The sequence below is a fragment of the Triticum urartu genome, unplaced genomic scaffold (assembly GCF_003073215.2).
Source record: "Triticum urartu cultivar G1812 unplaced genomic scaffold, Tu2.1 TuUngrouped_contig_9344, whole genome shotgun sequence".
NCBI lineage: Eukaryota > Viridiplantae > Streptophyta > Magnoliopsida > Poales > Poaceae > Triticum > Triticum urartu.
The window spans coordinates 2,813-10,178 of NW_024120379.1; the positions used below are offsets into that span (position 1 = coordinate 2,813).

The following is a 7,366-nucleotide window of genomic DNA, read 5'->3' on the forward strand; positions in this document are numbered from 1 at the left end:
GTTGAACGGAGCGGCGCCAAAAGACATTGCACCAAACCTTTTCTCTCTGGCCAGACGGAAGAATGACACTGTCAAGAATGCACTACACCAGGGCCGCTGGATGAAGGGCATCGAGAGGCTCTCCACTACTGCTGATTTGCTAAGCTTCATTGACCTATGGCATCAGATCAACCAAATCACTCTCTCTGACCAGCCTGATGAGATTGACTGGAGATGGACTAGCAACAACAACTACACCGCTGCCTCGGCCTACAATGCCCAGTTCACGGGATCCATCATGAAGCCCCAACTTAATGCAATCTGGAAAACAAAGGTGGAGGGGAAAGTTAAATTCTTTGCTTGGCTCCTGGTTCTGAATCGCCTGCCCACGGCTGACAGGCTCCGTGCGAGAGGACGTGATCATAATGACACATGCTCCCTCTGTGACCAAACTATTGAATCGGCATCCCACCTAGTCTGCCATTGCCCCTTCGCCAAGGAAGTTTGGCACAAATTGGCTGTCCTGCAACCTGATGCCCAACTGCCACCCACACAACCTTTCAGATCATCGGCGGCCTGGTGGAAAAGTTTTCTCCATGGCCAGCGAGCACATGCTGCAACTGCGCTCTACTTTGCTTGGAATGTTTGGAATGAGCGAAATCGTAGAATCTTCCAAAACCAGTCGGCTACTGCTGGCATGGTAGCTTGTTTGGTGCATTCGGACCTGGCTTCGTTAGTTCTGGCCTCAGCCAGGCCTGTGTAATTAGCTTTACTAGTAGAGTGCCCATGCGTTGCCACGGGCTTTTGAAATATTTTTGTTGAGTTGTATAAACATAATGACTGTTTAATTTCACATGTAGAGATAAGATAGCATGGGAATGTCGGTGCCTTGTCACGTGCCACGAAAATATTTTGCTGGAATTATGTAAACATAATGCATGTCAAATTTCACATGTAGAAACAAGATAGCACGGGCACAATCGGGTGTTTATCGTAGTCCAATTCACTTGCAATGTAAATTGATAAAAAATGATAAATTAATGATGTATACATATAAAGTGATGATCCAACTAAAATTCTATTATAAATTAATATCTAGTTGTTGCGCTTAAGAAATTTTCACACAATTCTTTTATGGAAAGATATACAGAACGATATGTTCTCGTTGATGGACATATACAGAGGGGTTACAACTTGCATCCCTAGAGCTGGCGACACAATTCTTCTATGGAAAGATATTCCGATCGATGACGAACCCCTTTCCAACAAGCTGCCACACATGTTCTCTTTCACAAGGGAGGAGGATATTTCTATAGTGCAATTCCAAGACAGACCACGGGCTTCTAAAAACTTTTACCTCACTCTATCAATCGAGGCGCTACATGAATTAACATATCTGCAGAATCATATGAATGATCTATACTTGGAACCAATGATGGCTGATGAATGGATTACTTGTTGGGGAGATGTTCAGTTTCGGCCCAAGAAATTCATCAACTTCTTCTTCAGAGAACTGCAGCCACCCGCATACATCACAATGATCTGGAAGACAAAGTGTATCATGAAACTTAAAGTGTTCACCTGGCTGATGTTAATGGACAGAGTCAACATAAGGGACATGCTCCACCGGAGACATTTTGATATTGAAGTCACTCCTGTCTTTTGTGCAACACCCACTGGAAACGAACAAACACCCATTCTTTGAGTGCACCTTCATATTCAATGGGATACCAACTTGGAGCTTCAGGAGATGTTTGATGCAGTGAAGTCTTCATGGCCACACCCATTGTTCAATGCAATCAAAGTCCCGGCCGCCTGGAACATTTGGAAACAAAGGAACAGATGCTACTTTGACAAGATTGATGCATCCCTGTATGATTGAAAAAGAGCACTCAAAGCTGACTTGGAAAATCTCAAATTCAAAGTTAATCCTGAATTGGTCTCCTTTCTTGATAGCTTTATCCCAAACCTATCTCTGTAAATCATAGTTGCTTTCTTTTTATTTGCTTCTTGGCCATGTAATTAACCAGTACTTTATTTTGAGTAATATATAATAGTAGGAGACTCCTGTTGTTTTCAAAGTTAAAAAAATAATAATTCCCGTAAAATATCATGAATGTTGTTTTTAGCTTGATTCACATGATATTTGAGTAAGTATAATAAAAAACTTCTTCATTAGCTTATATACACATCTTGCACAAGCAACGTGTAACGGAGCTTCATGTCGAAGGACTTAAAATGTGCAACGGAAAATACTCATGGTGTTAACCGGACGAACTAATTCTTTATCATTCCACTAGAGCATAAAAAAACATAATAGGCAGACATATTTCTGCATTTCCTAAATTAGTACTCCCTCCGTAAACTAATATAAGAGCGTTTAGAACACTATTTTAGTGATCTAAACGTTCTTATATTAGTTTACAAAGGGAGTACTATTTTAAATATAGTGATAACAAAAATAAATATTGGTACTTTGAATGTCGAAGGTTTTGTAGTACATTTCTTGGAACGTTACAAAATTTCTGTGGTTTCCAGTTTTTCCCCTCGCTCACTCACCCACTCACTCAGTCGCCTCTTCACGCTCATTCCCCTCGCTCACCCACTCCACCAAATCCCTAGCCCGCGGCGGCGACGCACCTCCCCCTCACTCGCGTCGGCGAATCAACCTCACAGTCGAGCCAAAGTTGGATATTTTAGCGAGGTCGAGTAGGAGCGTGAGAAGCGCGGGCACGGCGGCCTTGTCCTGCTCGAGGAAGGCGGCGACGGATGCTAGCGCTCCTCGCCGCCATCGACCTGCAAGGAGGAGCGCCGTGTTGGACGCTGCCATCTCCGACGCTGCTGGTACTCCTCCGCCGCTACGAGCGCCCCGTCACCCGCATCTGAAAATCATGTTTATCAATGGGTTGTAAGTACTGAAATCAACATCTCTGAAATCATCAGTACTCATAGGAGTACACTTTCAGTACTTAGGAGTACATTCCCCCTAGAGTATTTGTACTACATGAGTATTGTTTCTTAGAGTATTTGCTTGGAGTAAATATTGTAGTTTAACTGAAATCAACATTTCTGAAAATCATGTTTATCAATGGGTTGTAAGTACTGAAATCAACATCTCTGAAATCATCAGTACTCATAGGAGTACACTTTCAGTACTTAGGAGTACATTCCCCCTAGAGTATTTGTACTACATGAGTATTGTTTCTTAGAGTATTTGCTTGGAGTAAATATTGTAGTTTAACTGAAATCAACATTTCTGAAAATCATGTTTATCAATGGGTTGTAAGTACTGAAATCAACATCTCTGAAATCATCAGTACTCATAGGAGTACACTTTCAGTACTTAGGAGTACATTCCCCCTAGAGTATTTGTACTACAGGAGTACTTTCAGTAATGTAGGAGTACTTCTATTGTTTCTTAGAGTATTTGCTTGGAGTAAATATTGTAGTTTAACTGAAATCAACATTTCTGAAAATCATGTTTATCAATGGGTTGTAAGTACTGAAATCAACATCTCTGAAATCATGTTTGTCATGTTGTAGTATTCTTTTTGTCAGGATTTTAGTACTCTTGCTTGGCTCAAACCAAATTGATTCTGCTGTAATACTCATGCTGTAGTATTATTTTTATCATGCTGGAGAACTTTGATTGATCTAGTGGGCTCAAACCATACTGATTTTTAGAGTATACTCCATGTTACTTCCATTTCAGAGCACATTCTTGGAGTGGATCTGCATTTCAGAAAGTTAACAAGTGGGAGTACATGGAGTACTACATTTTAAGTCGAGGAGAAGATGGTGCCTGCTCCGTGATGATGCCACCAGCACCTACGACTTCCTCGACCACCACCACCATGATGACGACTTCCTCGAACGTGGTGAGTACTCCTCCAATGCTTGTACTCTTATCAATGTTTACTGCTGTGATCATGGAGTAGTTAGCTGCTGTTATCATGGCAGGAGTAATGCACCATTAGTTGGTAAGAAATAATGTCAGTATGAAACCTCTCGACATTAACTGTTTTTTTTTGTGAGGAACAGTACATGGTTTCAACTTTATTTGCCCCATTCCATGTTCTGAAATCATTACCAAATCATACGAAGCATGATAACAATGTTCAAGCTGATTTGGTGAATCCGTAGATTACATCTTACTGTGTGTTCCCAAAATATTCAGCATTGCAAAACAAAGAAATGTTAAATACAAGTTTCACTATGGATGATAGTGTGAAACAATATATCATATTTTCTTTTTCCTGGGAGCATCATGGACCAACTTGTCAATGTAACCTCGGTTGTATACTACATCTACATCCCTGTCAATGAACATGTGCACTATTGAACTATCTATGCATCTACATCTCTATGAAGATACATATACTACTGCATCTTGGATGAATACTATTGTCAGTTTACTCGCATGAGCCATTCAAGGAAAGTAGTCTCTCAGTTCTAGTGTACCTAGATGTACGATGAAACGAACTTGTGAACCAAAGCAATTTGAGTTGACAACCGGACAGAGGAAGCGGGCAAGAGATGATTTATTTATGGGCGATGATGATTTGCTACAAATACATATACTGCTACCTTCCATGCATGTCAGTATCTGATGCTACCACTTGATTCCCTGAAGATTGAAGAACCACCCCCTACCATTAACAAATCATTTCATATAAACTACTGTACCTAGCAATGTAAAAAATACAAAAAGGATAAAATCACTAACCTGTCATAGAAAAAATGGCACACTCCTGGCCGTCCTGCATGTTTTGGCTTCAATTTCCCTCGCCTTGCATGTCACTGCGTCCTTAAGAAAAACAAACACATTGATAATTATAATTAAGAACTTCGCCTACAACAAAACAAAACCAGCAGAAACTCATCGCTTTCATTGTCTTCAAGACCCTCATTGTCCTCTAATAATATAGTTTGAGAGAAGTCCACATTACCCCTCGAACTTGTCTTTGGCTTCACTTTACAAACCTCAGAATTGTGTTCGTTCAAGTTTCATCCTTCAACTTTCTAAACCGTTATAAGGGGTTCTGCTTCAGTATACCCAACCTTCTCTTATTTTATTTATTAGAACATGCCGATGTTACATTATTCTGAACTTCCCATCTTATTTATTAGAACATGCCGATGCCACTGAAAATTATGATTACTATATCCGCACAGCCTCATACCTGGACTACTTGGGTAATTCTCATCAACATTTCGTATGAAAGGCGCATCAAACCCTACCTGATTCCCCTTGTACGTATGATCAACAAAAAAGCCGTAAGCTGTATACAGAAACAAAGATGAACACCCATAAGCATAAACTGTTTCGTATGAAAGGCACATCGGGCAGTACCATTTGAATTTTCTGGTACATATGCACCATAAACATGTGTGAGATTACTCGCCGCCGGCAACGAAGCAACTTGATGCACACCCACCCGTAGCAAACTTGTTCCATCTGATTTGTTCTTGCCTGGATCAATACAAAGCCAATGATATATAGGCAACAAAGTATGCAGGCAACATTCTCAACATTGAGTAGCTATATCGTCAACATTTTCCTTTTCCCTTTTATCCTCAGCTACCTAAATACCCAGATAGAACTCTGCTTGCCCAACAGCTCCACATGCTCTGACTTCTTCTGTCTTTTTAGCTTCTCCTTGTTCCTCCAGCTCTCGGCTTCTCAACTTCTAAGATCTTTCTTTCATCTGTACATCATCACATGTGCGCTATAGGTGTGCCTAAAGATGCATTTTATTGCCACTAACAAAATGGTGAGCTATTCTAAAAACAGGCACACCATGATAATTAAGGTAAAACAAGGTTGAGTCTCATGGGCAGTACTACAGACAAATAGGAGTCCTTGTTTCCTGTAAGAGGTTCATATGAAAAGTTAAGGCAATGATAATTAGTAAGACTGACGCTCCGAATTAAAGCCGATTGGATGAGGTAATTCGTCAAAGAAGTACAATGCAAAGCTGAAACAATGCAAGTGAATTAAAAGAGGGGCTGATGGAAATTGAGCTTCAAGCGGCGACATCCTTCGTGGCATATGTAATACAACCGATTCAGTTCAAATATGTATTTATTATGTTAGCATGAAGGGTAAAAAGAAAGGGGACAAACTAATCTTATGTTTAAGCATACAAAAAAAGTAAAATCTAAATAGTGATGTGATCACTTCCTTTTAAACAGCTGTTACGATCAGGTCAGAAGATTGAAAAACTATAATATTTATAACAATGGAATAGAGGGGCTACTACATTACACACTTATGTTTCTACTCATTCAGTTGAGGAAAATCCATGATGCACAAAACAAGATCAATTTCATCCATCTGATTGTTAATGACCACAAAATGACATGATACAAAAGAAAATAGCATGTGCATTTAATAGAAAGTGCTTGTGCATTGCTACTGGCAATAATGGAGATAACTGAATACCATGTGAATTTAACGCAAAATGAAGGTTCCAACCAAAGATTCGAAATACCCATCACCTCCATGACATGATAATTTAGAATGACATATGAGTGAATATCACCAAAAGGAGGACCTCCTATGGTGTAGGAGGCTTAAATCTGGTATATCAAGATCAAAGTCTTCTCACCATAATGGAGATAACTGAATACCATGTGCATTTAATAACACAAAATGAAGGTTCCGACCAAAGATTCGAAATAACGAGAATCTCCATCACATGATAATTTAAAATAACATATGTGAATGTATTTGTACTATAAAGTTATTCAATGTGCCATGTGATAGGAAAGAGAGAAAATATGCCTAGGTAGGTTCTTACTACAATTGTTGCTCCTGCTACTAATTACCAGTCACTTCAATCAATAGCTAAAAAGTATTTTAACTTTTTCTCTGCCCTAAAAAGTATTTTAATGTTTTTCTCTGCCCCTGCTCTTGGATTTGATTGCAGACTTGATTAGCCTTACCGAATCTTAGAGTTGCTTCGCCAAGGCGTGTCGTTTTTCGCCTTACCATTGCATTCAACAAAATATTTTCCTATCACTCCCTTTAGCTGATGGTTCATCCCCACATAAGATGTACCTGATGCTCCCTGGAAAACCACATTTGTGTATCTTCTATTACATACATGAGATTCTCTAATGCGTGTTTAGGCAGGAGCTAGCATATTAGGAATGAAACATACAAGCCCAGTGAACACTGGATTCACGCACAACCACAGGAAATCCCTCCAAACTAAACTAACCTGTGAATCCCGCTTCAGCGAGGCAGGTGAGGAGGAGGGTTACCAGAGGCTGGAGGAAAATGAGAGCAGGGACTGCCCACCGAGCATCCCCATCGCTGGCGAGCCGAGCATCCCCCGCCGGTAGCAAGGGACAAAGGGGCAGCAGGCACCACGTCCACCCA

General features: G+C 40.3%; 1 long non-coding RNA gene across 3 annotated transcripts; it reads right to left on the bottom strand.

Moving 5' to 3' along the window:
- Positions 1-3,820: 3,820 nt before the first annotated feature.
- On the bottom strand, positions 3,821-5,817 carry LOC125532198. 3 transcript variants are annotated; one of them, XR_007293851.1, is made up of 5 exons: positions 5,565-5,817; positions 5,163-5,452; positions 4,706-4,786; positions 4,567-4,628; positions 3,821-3,900 (listed from the first exon to the last, which is right to left on the bottom strand). It is a non-coding gene; the product is annotated as an uncharacterized LOC125532198 (long non-coding RNA). The 3 variants fall into 3 exon arrangements; XR_007293850.1 differs by having other exon boundaries at positions 5,163-5,817; XR_007293849.1 differs by lacking the exons at positions 5,163-5,452; positions 5,565-5,817 and having other exon boundaries at positions 4,706-4,995.
- Between the last annotated feature and the right edge of the window lie 1,549 nt (positions 5,818-7,366).